The sequence below is a fragment of the Phoxinus phoxinus genome (assembly GCF_949152265.1).
Source record: "Phoxinus phoxinus genome assembly, chromosome: 19".
In the NCBI taxonomy this organism is placed as follows: Eukaryota; Metazoa; Chordata; class Actinopteri; order Cypriniformes; family Leuciscidae; genus Phoxinus; species Phoxinus phoxinus.
The window spans coordinates 24,819,301-24,831,632 of NC_136894.1; the positions used below are offsets into that span (position 1 = coordinate 24,819,301).

Sequence of the window (12,332 nt, forward strand, 5' to 3'; positions counted from 1 at the left end):
AAATAGAAGTTGTTAAAGGATAATTCCGGTATTTAACACCTTGAGTCTATATTGTAGTTTGTTTTGGATGAACAAGAGTGGTGGACAAATTTTTTTTGACAATGGTTCCTCTCTCGAGTTTTTGACTATAAAAGAATTGGCCATGGACCCATTTAACATTGGAGTCAATGGTCATGTCCGAAAATGTAATTAAAACAACCTTTAACATTAGTTTTCAAAACTGTGCAACTCACCGAGTGATTAGTGATGTTAGTTGATGTTCCAGAAACAAAAAGTGTTGCGAAATACATTTTCTGTCGTGTTTTATTCGTCATTTTGTAAAATCCCATTGAATTCTGTTGAAGGACTGAGTGCTCGTTAATATAAATGCGCTACCGGAAACTGAAAGGGGGCTGTTTACATTTGGTCGATGTAGTCTTTTTGCTCGCTACCGTTTCTCATAAGGCTAGCGAGCAGAGCAACTGTGCTCCGGGAGAGTAAGTGAAATAAACAATAATTTTTTTAGGAACTTTACCGCAGTTTTTGACCGCACAAATTCTAACCATATTGAAAGACGTGACCACTGACCAGTGCAATATGAAGTTGAACTCGACTGTGACCGTGTCCCGCGAGACATAAACATCGGTTATCGCCATCAAGTGGTTGGGAGTGTGCTAACGCTTCAGATTCAAATATTGAGCGGAAGTTACACGGTTGAAGTGTCTGAAAAAATAGTTCCACTATAGCAAAATAAACGGATTGGAATCATATATTGCGACGATATATTGTTTATAATCATCAACGAACACCACTAACCACTCGGTGAGTTTAACAGTTTTGTAAACAAACATTATTGGCTGTTTTAATGACATTTTCGGACATGACCATTGACTCCAATGTTAAATGGGTCCATGGCCAATTCTATTATAGTCAAAAACTCGAGAGAGGAACCATTGTCAAAAAAATGTTGTCCACCACTCTTGTTCATCCAAAACAAACTACAATATAGACTCAAGGTGTTAAATACCGGAATTATCCTTTAAAGATCTAACGATACCCAACCCTAGTATGTTGTTGCCATGTCCAAGAGACACTGTTTTCTCCACCGGTGTACAATTCGTGCTTGCAAAGGTCGTTCGTGGTTGATCAGTTTGTTCTTCTTGACCGTCATTAACGGACTCGGGCTCAAACTGATATGGCAAAGCAGATGCCATAGTTAGCATAGTCACAGTAGTGTTTACACAGTAGTGTTTACAGTGCCTCAGAAAGCGGATACTCACCAATTATGGCAAGGGCGTTACATTTCTGACACACTATAAGCGGAAAATCAATCACAACAGTCTAAGGGCCGGCTGACCAATCAGAACAGACTGAAGGCAGGTTTTTAAAGAAACCGCAACTAAAACTGTGTTCTGACAGAGGGTAAAAACAGGTGCTGCACAAAACTGCCCCATAAACAAAACTATGAACCTGCAAATTAGCATAATATGACCCTTTTTTGTTTTCATATTTCCCACAATTCGAATAATATAGGAGCAGGTCATCTAAATAAGAAAAGAAAAAAAAAACTTTTTCAATCAGCTTTTACGTGATGCAGCACTAGACAAAAGGGAAGCGGACCTCATGCAAGAGATTGAATATATATCCTGCAACAATTGCAGTATGTAGTTTGGTAGTATTCTAGGGACTAAAGCAGACCAATAGGACATTTAGAACTCTGAACAGACAGAGATGGGGAAATGCTGACATGCGGTCCCGGCTGGACAAAGTTTCAATTGATCACTCGTTCATGACGGAGGGATGGAGCAAGGGAGGGTGGAAAGTTATTGGTGGGGGGAGAGAGGCCAGCGTCTCAGGCCTTGGGTGGATTTATGAGGGAAAGCAGTTGCTCATTGCGCACGCCTGAACTGCCAAAACACTACAAACAACACAAACAAAATGTTACTACAAATTGAAAACTACAAATGTTACTGACCTGTAATTGAATGGGATTATTAGATTTAGGGTGCTTTCACATCTGTAGTTCGGTTCATTTGGTCCGGACCAAGGGCGAAATATAATACTTTGTAGCATTTTTCAGGCGTTTTGGTTCCTTTTCACACCACACTGATTGCTCTGGTCCGAATCAGTTGATGAGTTGATGAAACAAACCAAAATGCAGTCACGTGACAACATCCACATCACTCGTTGGCCAGATGTGTCTTGAATGTATTTCCACAACTGCACTTCGATTGGTCAGAATTAACGTGTGGGGAAATTCCAACAGAACTCCTGAAAGTAAGCAAAGAGAAGGAAAATCCGGCTGACAACGCGCAGCTTTTTACTATGGAGAGACGACTGCGTGGGCTGATTGTATCTCTGGTCATAGTTTATTATATAGGCTAGTTCTACACCACTTTAGGCAAACATTAACATTTGAGAATAAAGCGAGGATGCGGCTTGAAAATAATGTTAAGTCACTTCAGGAGGAGACATGCATTAATGTTGCTAAAGAGTGACATAATACACCGCACAGCTGACTACGGCAGCTGGTTTAGTCCAAAAATGTGGAGTTCTTTGGCATTTGGGTCTGTTCAAGGTCGGATCACGTTCTCACCACAAACTAACCGATCCAGAGTTCGTTTGAAAGCCACCTCGGTACGCTTGTTTAGTTCCGCTTTTGGTGCGCACCTGAGTGCGATTGCTGCATTCACACCTGCCCAAACGAACCACACCAATGGGGACAACGAACTCTAGTGCGATTCAACCGAACTAAATGAGGCAGGTGTGAAAGCACCCTTAATGTAATTATATTAACATTCTATATATTATCAATGGAAATCAAGCAATACATTTTGATTGATTGAGTTCAAAGGTACACTTTAGGCCTTTTGGCCCTCTAGCGATTAAAAAACAAAACTGCAAGCATTTTGCTGAAGAACATTGGTTTGGTTGTGCTTCGGCTCTGCGTGACTTAGCGAATGAATATGGTTCTTACAAAAAAAAGAGAGATATTATCCTACTGCTCTTAAACCATTCACTACAGGGCTTAAGAGATATAACCAGTTCAGATGCAGATAGAAACGATCTGAAGCTGAAGACGTTACTGTGGCTATACCCATTAATAGACACGGTACTTCTTTCCTTGAAAATAAATTCCAGCACAGAGCTACAGCAACTCTGTTGAACTCTGTTAGAGAGCTACATATGGCAATTTATCTGTTCAATATAATACCTTACCTGTTGAGTAATTAAAATGTCATCTCCGCATCACTTTTACAACAATTTCAAATCCCTCAGTTCTCGCCATCCTCAAAAAGCCAAGCCAATGTTGATTCTCATTTTATCATAAGCTCTGTCACGTTCTCTTTTTCTCCTCTTTTTGTTTGAGATTTAGCAGCTCAATGTGAGAATTAATCTATGGCACTCCCACACCATACATGCGTCAAAGTAGCCGGGGTAACTTTCTTCTATTTACGGATATGATGAGACACGCTGGGGCGAGTGACGTATACACAATTTCCCACAAAAAAAAAAAATCCATATCCATAAACACTTATAATAGGCTTACCATAGTGAATCAGTGTAAGGCAAAAACATGTTTTGGAAAGATTGATTATATATTGACTCATTTAAATGAGTCGATACAAAAAAAGTGACATATTGTACCTTTAATATTGTATTAAAGCTTTAGATCATCCTTATTTGATAACATTCACAATAATTCAAAGTGTTGAAGAATCTCTTTAATCACTTAATTATCTTAAAGATTATCACATTGGGAATTTCACTAAAACTTGCTTTGTGACAGTAAAAGTCAAATTAAGTTGGTAAATTAAGCTCTAGTATGATTTTGCCAGTGAAACTACATACATTTTCATCCACAAATTTATATTTTGTTAGAGTACAGCTTCTAACTCCAAAATTCTGATGCTTTGACACCGTTTTCAGGATGTTGGGCCAAAAATGCCAGATTAGATAAGTGAATGTCCACTTTGTCTGCTATTTTGACAACATTATGATGATACAAGCCACAATATCCCCACAGAGTTCAGCATTTAAGAAATTCTATATAGCTCAATATCCTATCCCAACATGCACTATGGCACTCAGTCAATGCATCAATGAATAAAGATTGCGTGTGTCTACCATTACTGCGGCAGCCATGGCTCGTCTGCCAGAGTAATTCACTCGCCTCTCTCCGTGAATGTGCTGTGCTGGCACATTGACTTGTCCAGATTTACCGTGCGCACTCAGATGGAGAAAAAGAGGATATAGGGGAATAAGAGTGTGTGTGTGGCAAATAAAGGTGATCATGGCACATGTTTTTGCAGAGATATGGCAGAGATGATGATTATATGAGCTGGAGAAGGACAGAACTCGGATTGTGTGAAGGTGAAACTTGTGTGGATTTAAGCATGAATGAGGGAACCGGGGGTAGAAGATTGATAGATTGGTCTCTCAGTGTGTGAGAAAGATAAAGACAGGAATGTAACGGTAAAGATCGCTATGATTTATGACTATATACGATGTGTAAATGGTAAAGGTGTGAAATTATATCCTAAGACTCCTTAATGATGCTTAAATGCATAAAGTCAGTATCAAATCAGATTAATTTAGGCAAGAGAACAAGCTGATAACAAGAAATCTGGTCCCATGAAAGGATAATATTTGAAGGTGCATGAACATTTAAAAGTGTTAATCGTGTTTCTTTTTTTTCAGTTGTCATTCAACGTCCCTCTTAAAGTCACTGACATACAAACACATATCGGCTGATCTCTGAATGGCTCCTGCTGTGACGCCGTCCACGATATTGCTGGCGTGTAGCCGGGGATCAATGGCTTTTAATTAACAGGGTAAGATGGGCATGATCGATAATAATGACGAGGGAGAGAGAGAGAGTGATTGAGGTAAAGGGATGGGCTGTTTTGGGATATAAAGATGCAGGTCTGTAAATGAAATTGGAAGAAATGCATAAAGATATAAATGTAGAAAGACATGATTTAAGTGTACTGTAAATCAGGGGGTTTCAAGCTTTTTAATTCCCAAATATGATATATGATTGACACTTTTTAAATGTGTAAAATATTACTTGAAAAATATTTAGGCTACTAAGAATTGTCTAAAGAACTTTTTTTCAAATTGGCTTAAACTGTCTTTATATACCAATACATAATTAAAATGTAAGTACTTTGAAAAAGAGAGTATAAAAATTGAGTGACTCTAGTGTATTTAATCTTCAAAAAACACAGCTCATTAATTCCATTCGGGACGAAACAAGTGATTGGCTTGCGCGACTGTCACTCTCCGTCGCCATGACCACCGCCTCTATTATTGGCTCTGCCCACGTGCGTGCAGTCGCGCACCCGTTTTTAGGTGGGAGTGAATGGAATTAATGAGCTGTGTTTATTGAAGATTAAATACACTAGAGTCACTCAGTTTTTTATACTCTCTATTTCAGAGTACTTGCATTTTAATTATGTATTGGTATATAAAGACCGTTTAAACAAATTTGAATAAAAGTTTTTTTAGACAATTCTGACCTACCCTACCTTTAAGTTATGATACAGACACATCCACTCTTGCATTGTGTGTTCGTGCATTTTGGGGGAAAAGCAATAAAGGTAGATGACACTATATTTTTGATATTGTATCTGTCTAAGTAAAATAATAAACAAAGGCTAGAATGAATATAGAATAAATATATTATTCATTTAATAGAGTAAAATCCCATGATGATGCGTTTTCATGTTTAGAATGCATAAAAAACCCATTAATGACAAGTTTGGTAGATTAAATTTTAAATGTATTTTTGTATTTCATTTACATTTAATATTAAAAATACTTAAAACCTTTTACATGTTATTTATCATTATTTTATATTACAATATATTATTATTATATTATTAAAGGATAACTCTCGCCAAAATTAAACCTAGACTCTTCGAGTCAAACATTCGTGTAAAAGCATAATTAGAATGGAAAATTTGTTTTCGGTCAAAATGCCTTTTGAATTGGAGTGCCAGGAGCACTACAATGAGAGCATCAAAATTGCTATTTTTAAAACACTCGACACAACATGAAACTGTGCTTGAAGTCTCACCAGGGGCTCTACACATGAACTTGAGCATTGAGAACATTGTTTGTGTACACAGAGTTTACTAAAAATAAATATTTTTAACAACTCTGTGTTTCTGTCCGCCGGCATTTTGTCAGTCAAAAGTAGTCTATCTCCGAATGCAACGTAATGAACTGACTCCATATGAGGAAATGTCATAAACTTGTAATTCCAATGAAAAGCATGATAACTTAGACACTTAGCTCATGGCAATATCTCATGGAAACAAGCTTTAGGCGCTTTCCATCTTTACTCTCCTCATGTTACGTTGCATTCGGAGATCGACTACTTTTGACTGATAAAATTCCAGCCACTGGAAACACTAAATGATAAAGTGAGTCGTACAAAACCTTTCTTTTTAGCAAACTTTGTGTACACAAACAATGTTGTCAATACTCGAGTTCATGTGTAGGGCCCCTGGTAATACTTCAAGCACAGTTTCATGTTGTTTCGAGCTTCCTTAGTGTTTTAAAAATAGCGATTTTGATGCTCTCATTGTAGTGCCCCATGCACTCCCATTCAAAAGGCATTTTGAAAACGAAAATACGGTCAAACTTAAAAGTGGAGTTTCCATTCTAATTATGCTTTTAAACGAATGTTTGACTCGGGTAGATTAACAAAAATAGCATAGGTTCAATTTTGGCGAGAGTTATCCTTTAATATACAGTTTCATTGTATTAATACTTTAAAATGTAAACGCTTGTTTTATTATTATTAATGTTTATCATATAATTATTAATAAGCATAAGCAAACACCAGTACTGTAACATGCAAAAGCAATAGAATAAAGATGCAGTCAGAATGCTTCCTGGATTTGATTGATGACTGTTTTCTCATGGGAGCATTAGTTAGCACTGATTTTGCTCACTAAGACACCTTCAGTCCACCGGAGTGACCACAAGTGGCCCTTTGAGACCACTCTTTGGTCTCTCAAACAGTTCCCTACTTTGGACTCTACTCTTTCAAGCATCAACCACTTACAGGCAAAGACGCACAAGCACTCTTCAGACAGCTGAGATCTGAGGTAAAGTGGACGGACACTTCATCCAGTTTGACCTCTGCAGATCGTTGCCGTTTAGAGCTGTATTGATTCCCTCTAACCCCATGGACAGCTTCATCCTTTGAGCCTGCAATGGCAATTTATTACATTCTCGATCCCTCTAAGCTTAACAGTGCTTTTATGATGATGTAATTATGTATGTAAATAGAGGGCGGAGCGTGCTAAAGCTTTTAAGTGCCTATGTTTATGTGCAGACCATGGGTTACAGTGTAAAAAGTCATGTAATGCTGAAGATGCAGCTATTTACCCCATACTGTTATCACTGTGACTGACTATATTTATATAATTGTCAATATATACAGCTGTAATCGAAATTATTCAACCCCCAATGCAAAAGTAATTGAAATAGCTCAACACAAATGTTTCAAGTTTCCCAAAATTCAACTGAAAATGCACCTTTTAATGACTTCTGCAGTCTCAGAATTATTCAAGAATCTTTAATACTTAGTAGAGCACCCTTTTGCTGTTATGACCTGCTGCAAACGAGATGTATAACCAGACACCAGCTTCTGGCAGCGTTTCTGAGGAATCTTAAACCATTCCTCATGAGCAATGGCCTCCAGTTCAGTAATATTCTTGGGTTTGCGTGCTGCAAACACCTCTATGGGGTTCAAGTCAGGTGACTGTGATGGCCACTGTAGAATCTTCCAGGACTTCTTCTGCAACCAAGCCTTGGTGGAATTTGAGGTATGCTTGGGATCATTGTCCTGTTGCAAGGTCCATCGATGCCCAAGCTTCAGCTTCCTCACTGACGGCATGATGTTTTCTAGGATTCCCTGATACTTTAATGAATCCATCTTGCCTTCCACACGCTGCAGGTTTCCAGTGCCAGAGGATGCAAAGCAGCCCCAGAGCTTAACTGTAGGCAGTGTTCTTTTCAGCATATCTTCTTCCTCAGACATACCACTGATCCATAGGGCCGAAGTTCCAGAACTTCTGAATCAACAGAATCCCAAAACTTCTGTGGCTTATTTATATGATTTTGAGCACGTTTCTTATGCTTTTGGGTTAGTAATATTGTAAGTCTTGGAGTTCTGGCATTGAAACTGCATGCGTTTAGTACATGACTTACTGCCCAAGCAGAAACCTCAGTGCCTGTAGCCACCAAGTCTTGCTGCAGGTCTTTTGCAGTCACTCAAGAGTTTTTCTGAACCTGCCTTCTCAGAAATCTGCCTTCTCTTTGAACTTGTGAACTATGCTTTCAACAGTGTCTTTAGGAACATCTAGTGCCTTTGCTATCTTTTTATATCCTGTTTCTTGTTTGTGAAGAGCAATGATATCTTCTCTTCACTTTTTGGGCCATCCTTTTGACTTAGCCATATTGTGTTCTAGCTCAAGCACACCTGGTGCAACTAATGAAGCTCTTGATTTGTGCGGTTGTGAAGGATTCTATTCAGGGGGTTGAATAATTTTGAGACTGCGTTAATTGCATTTTCAGTTGAATTTGGGGAAACCACTTGAAACATTTGTTGTGTTGAACTATTTCAATTACTTATGCTTTATTTGTATTATATAATTTTGTATGTATAAAATTGTCTCTTCATTTCAATATGGACATCATTGAACACAATGATAACTCGCAGCTGTATGATAATAAAATAACCCAGACTCAGTCATGTGAAAAAAGTAGCACACCCTTTAGAATTGTATGGTTTTACGTATCAGAACATAACAATCATCTGGTCATCATTGTTAGGTCTTAAAATGAGGTAAATACAATCTCAGATGAACAACAACACATGGCATATATTATTACACTGTGTCATCATTTATTTAACAAATATAAAGCCAAAATGGAAAAGCCGTGGGTGAACCAAGTACACCCTATGATTCAACTGCTTGTAGAGCCACTTTTAGCAGCAATAACTTGAAGTAATAGTATTCTGTATGACAGTATCAGTCTCTCGCATCGTTCTGGAGGAATTTTGGCCCGCTCTGCTTTACAACCTTGCTTCAGTTCATTGAGGTTTGTGGGCATTTGTTTATGCACAGCTCTCTTAAGGTCCTGTCGCAACATTTCAGTCGGGTTGAGGGGCTTCTTTTCTTTTTCAGCCATTCTGCTGTAGATTTGCTGGTGTTCTTCGGATCATTGTCCTGTTGCATGACCCAATTTCGGCCAAGCTTTAGCTGTTGGACAGTTGGATGACTCTAGAATACTTTGGTGTACAGATGAATTAATGGTCGACTCAAGGACTGCAAGTTGCCCAGGTCCTGTGGTTGCTAAACAAGCCAAAAATCATCAACCCTACATCAGGGTGATGGACAGTTAGTATGAGGTGTTTGTGCTGATATGCTGTGTTTAGTTTTTGCCTAACTTGGCGCTGTGCATTAAATGTCCAAACATCTCCACTTTGGTCTCGTCTGTCCAAAGCACATTTCTCCAGAAGTCTTGTGGTTTGTTCAGATGCAACTTTGCAAGCCTAAGCTGTGCTGCCATGTTCTTTTTAGAGAGAAGAAGATTTCTCCTATGGCAACCCTTCCAAACATGCCATATTTGACATGTCTTTCTCTAATTGTACTGCCATGAACTTTAACATTTAACATGTTAACTGAGGCCTGTGGAGTCTGAGTTGTAATTCTTGGGTGTTTTGCGATTTCTCCAAGCATTGCACGGTTTGATCTTGGGATGAATTTGCTGGGACGTCCACTCCTGGGAAGATTGTCTTGAATGTTTTCCACTTTTGAATAATCTTCCTTACTGTAGAATAATGGACTTCAAATTGTTTGGAAATGGACGTTAAACCTTTCCCAAATTGATGGGCAGCAAAAATTGCTTCTCTAAGGTCATTGCTGATGTCTTTCCTCCTTGGCATTGTGTTAACACACACCTGAATGCTCCAGACCAGCAAACTGACAAAACTTCTGCTTTTATAGAGGTGATCACAGTGATGATCAAGTAATCAATAACATTTGATTAGCAGCAGTGAGGGTGTACTTCACCCATGGATTCTCTATTTTGTCCTAGTTTTTGTTAAATAAATAATAACACAGTGTAATATGTCATGTGTTGTTATTCATCTGAGGTTGTATTTATTATAATTTTAAGACCTGCAAAGGACCAGATGATTTTTTTATGTCCAGATACATAAAACCATAGAATTCAATAGGGTGTAATTTCTTTTTCACATACTACGTACTAGTATAGTTTAGTGATATTTTGAATTAGAATTTAATTTTAGATCTTAAAGTTGTTTTTTTTGTGGCTTGTTTCATTACTTCATGATTTCACACAAAATCATTTAAACTCAAAACAATGTTCTATGTCCATTTATTTACTTGTTAGCCATATGTGACTGGGAAATGTACAATCCTTTTGCATTGGGTCCAAGTTTGGACAATTACACTTAACTCTGGTTTAGATCAGGCTTAAATATCCAGTTAATTTAAATATCCGCGAATCATAGCTTCTTTTTCTGCACTTTATTAGCTCAAATCTGAAACCTATACCTGAAACACATCTGCCTGCAGAAACTTCTGTTCATATTGTCATTCAGCAGGCGTGTGCTTTATGTGGCTAATTCTCTTGTGAAATCCCTGGAGTCCTTGTGATAGTAAATAAATTAAATTCATTTAAGTATTTAGCTGGCTTGAGGCAAATTATTTCCCGAGTGGTTGCGCATGAGAGACAAGGGTACAAGTTGGTACTATTTAATTCCAGAGGCAATTGTACAGCAGGATCACAGGAAAGAGATTTATTCTTAATGAATACCGGATGATTTCTGGAAAATGGAATTCTGCTTTCTTTTATTGTTTCATCATATTTCTTTTAAATAATCATCTAAGGTGATCAGGTTGTGCTCAGGCCATTTGACTTCAACAAACATCTTTGACAGGGTACAGTTTGAAGCGTAACAGCCGGAATTTATCTGTCATTTATTACTCATCTTCATGTCGTTCCAAACCCATACAACTTTCGTTTATCTTCGGAACACAAATGAAGATAATTTTTTTAATGAAATCTGAGAGCTTTCTGTCCCTCCATTGACAGCTACGCAACTACCACTTTGATGCTTCAAAAAGTTCATAAAGAGATCGTAAAACTAACCCATATGAATCGAGCGATTTAGTCCAAAATTAATGAAGAGACTTAATGAACACTTCCTTAGGCTTTTATTCACATTTTCGGAATGACATGAGGGTGAGTGATGACATCATTTTCATTTTTGGGTGAACTATCCCTTATAACAAATCAATTTGACATACCTTACGATAATACTTTCCTGTTTTTAAGTGTTCCACGTTTTGTCGAGATGATAATAGTAAACAGCAAGCAAAAGTAACGGCTGTGACCGATTTTTGCAAAGAAAATGTTTGTTTCTAAACTTTTTCATTAAATTCGAGCCAACCTATTGTCCTGCCCCAAACATCACGCTATTGGCAGAGTTTTCCAATTGCTAACAAAGCCATGGCCAGATTGTTCACTTTAAAAAAATTAGTAGATTACAAAAATCGAATACAGAAATCCAGTAATACAAATACTTTTAGTTATTTATACATAGGCCTAATGATTTTACATGATCACATTTATAATTAATTGCCTACTTCTGTAATGATCATTAAAAATGAATTACACTTCTGTCAGTAATTATAAAGTCATTATATCAAAGTTGTCAGTGCCAAAAAACAACAACAATTGGCCAGATGGCCACACAATAGCTCTGTGGCAACTATATCAGCTCAGCAAGGTTGGCAAGGAGTTTCAAGTTTCAAGGTGGTAGCTATGAAACTTTTGGCCATCTAGCCGTTAAAAAAACGAAGCTGCGTACTTTTCGTTGAAGAACATTGTTTTGGTCGTGCTTCGGCTCTGCGGACTGTAGGCCTACTAGCCTTACCGGTAAGTGATATAACAGTAGCCTAACACTTTAGATGGAAAGTATCTCAAGCTGACTAGCCGAATACCTTCCTGATACATAGACGCATTACTTCCTTGAAAATAAATTCCAGCACTTTGTTCAATAAAATTACTTACTGACCTGTTGAGTAATAAAAACGCAATCTCCGCGTCGCCTTTACAACATTTCAAATCCATCAGCCCTCGCCATCTCCGAAAAGCCAAGCCAATGTGGATTTTGTTTTACGAGCACTGTGGCATTCTCTTTTTGCCAGCAGACTCTGTTTGCCGTTTTGTTTAGAACAGGTGATTCCCCGGAGGTTTGAGATTTAGAGGCTCCATGTCAAATTTTCTTGCTCGATGTG

At 37.9% G+C, this 12,332-nt stretch overlaps 1 protein-coding gene across 3 annotated transcripts in view; it reads left to right on the forward strand.

The window, feature by feature from the left end:
* Positions 1 to 5,041, forward strand: part of chrna11 (cholinergic receptor, nicotinic, alpha 11) — a 35,778-nt gene extending 30,737 nt beyond the window's left edge. For all 3 annotated transcript variants that reach the window (XR_013795202.1, XR_013795203.1, XR_013795204.1), the window contains one exon: positions 4,681 to 5,041. The gene's annotated coding sequence lies outside the window, so the exon portion shown is untranslated. The remainder of the gene's footprint in view (positions 1 to 4,680) is intronic.
* Positions 5,042 to 12,332: the final 7,291 nt, after the last annotated feature.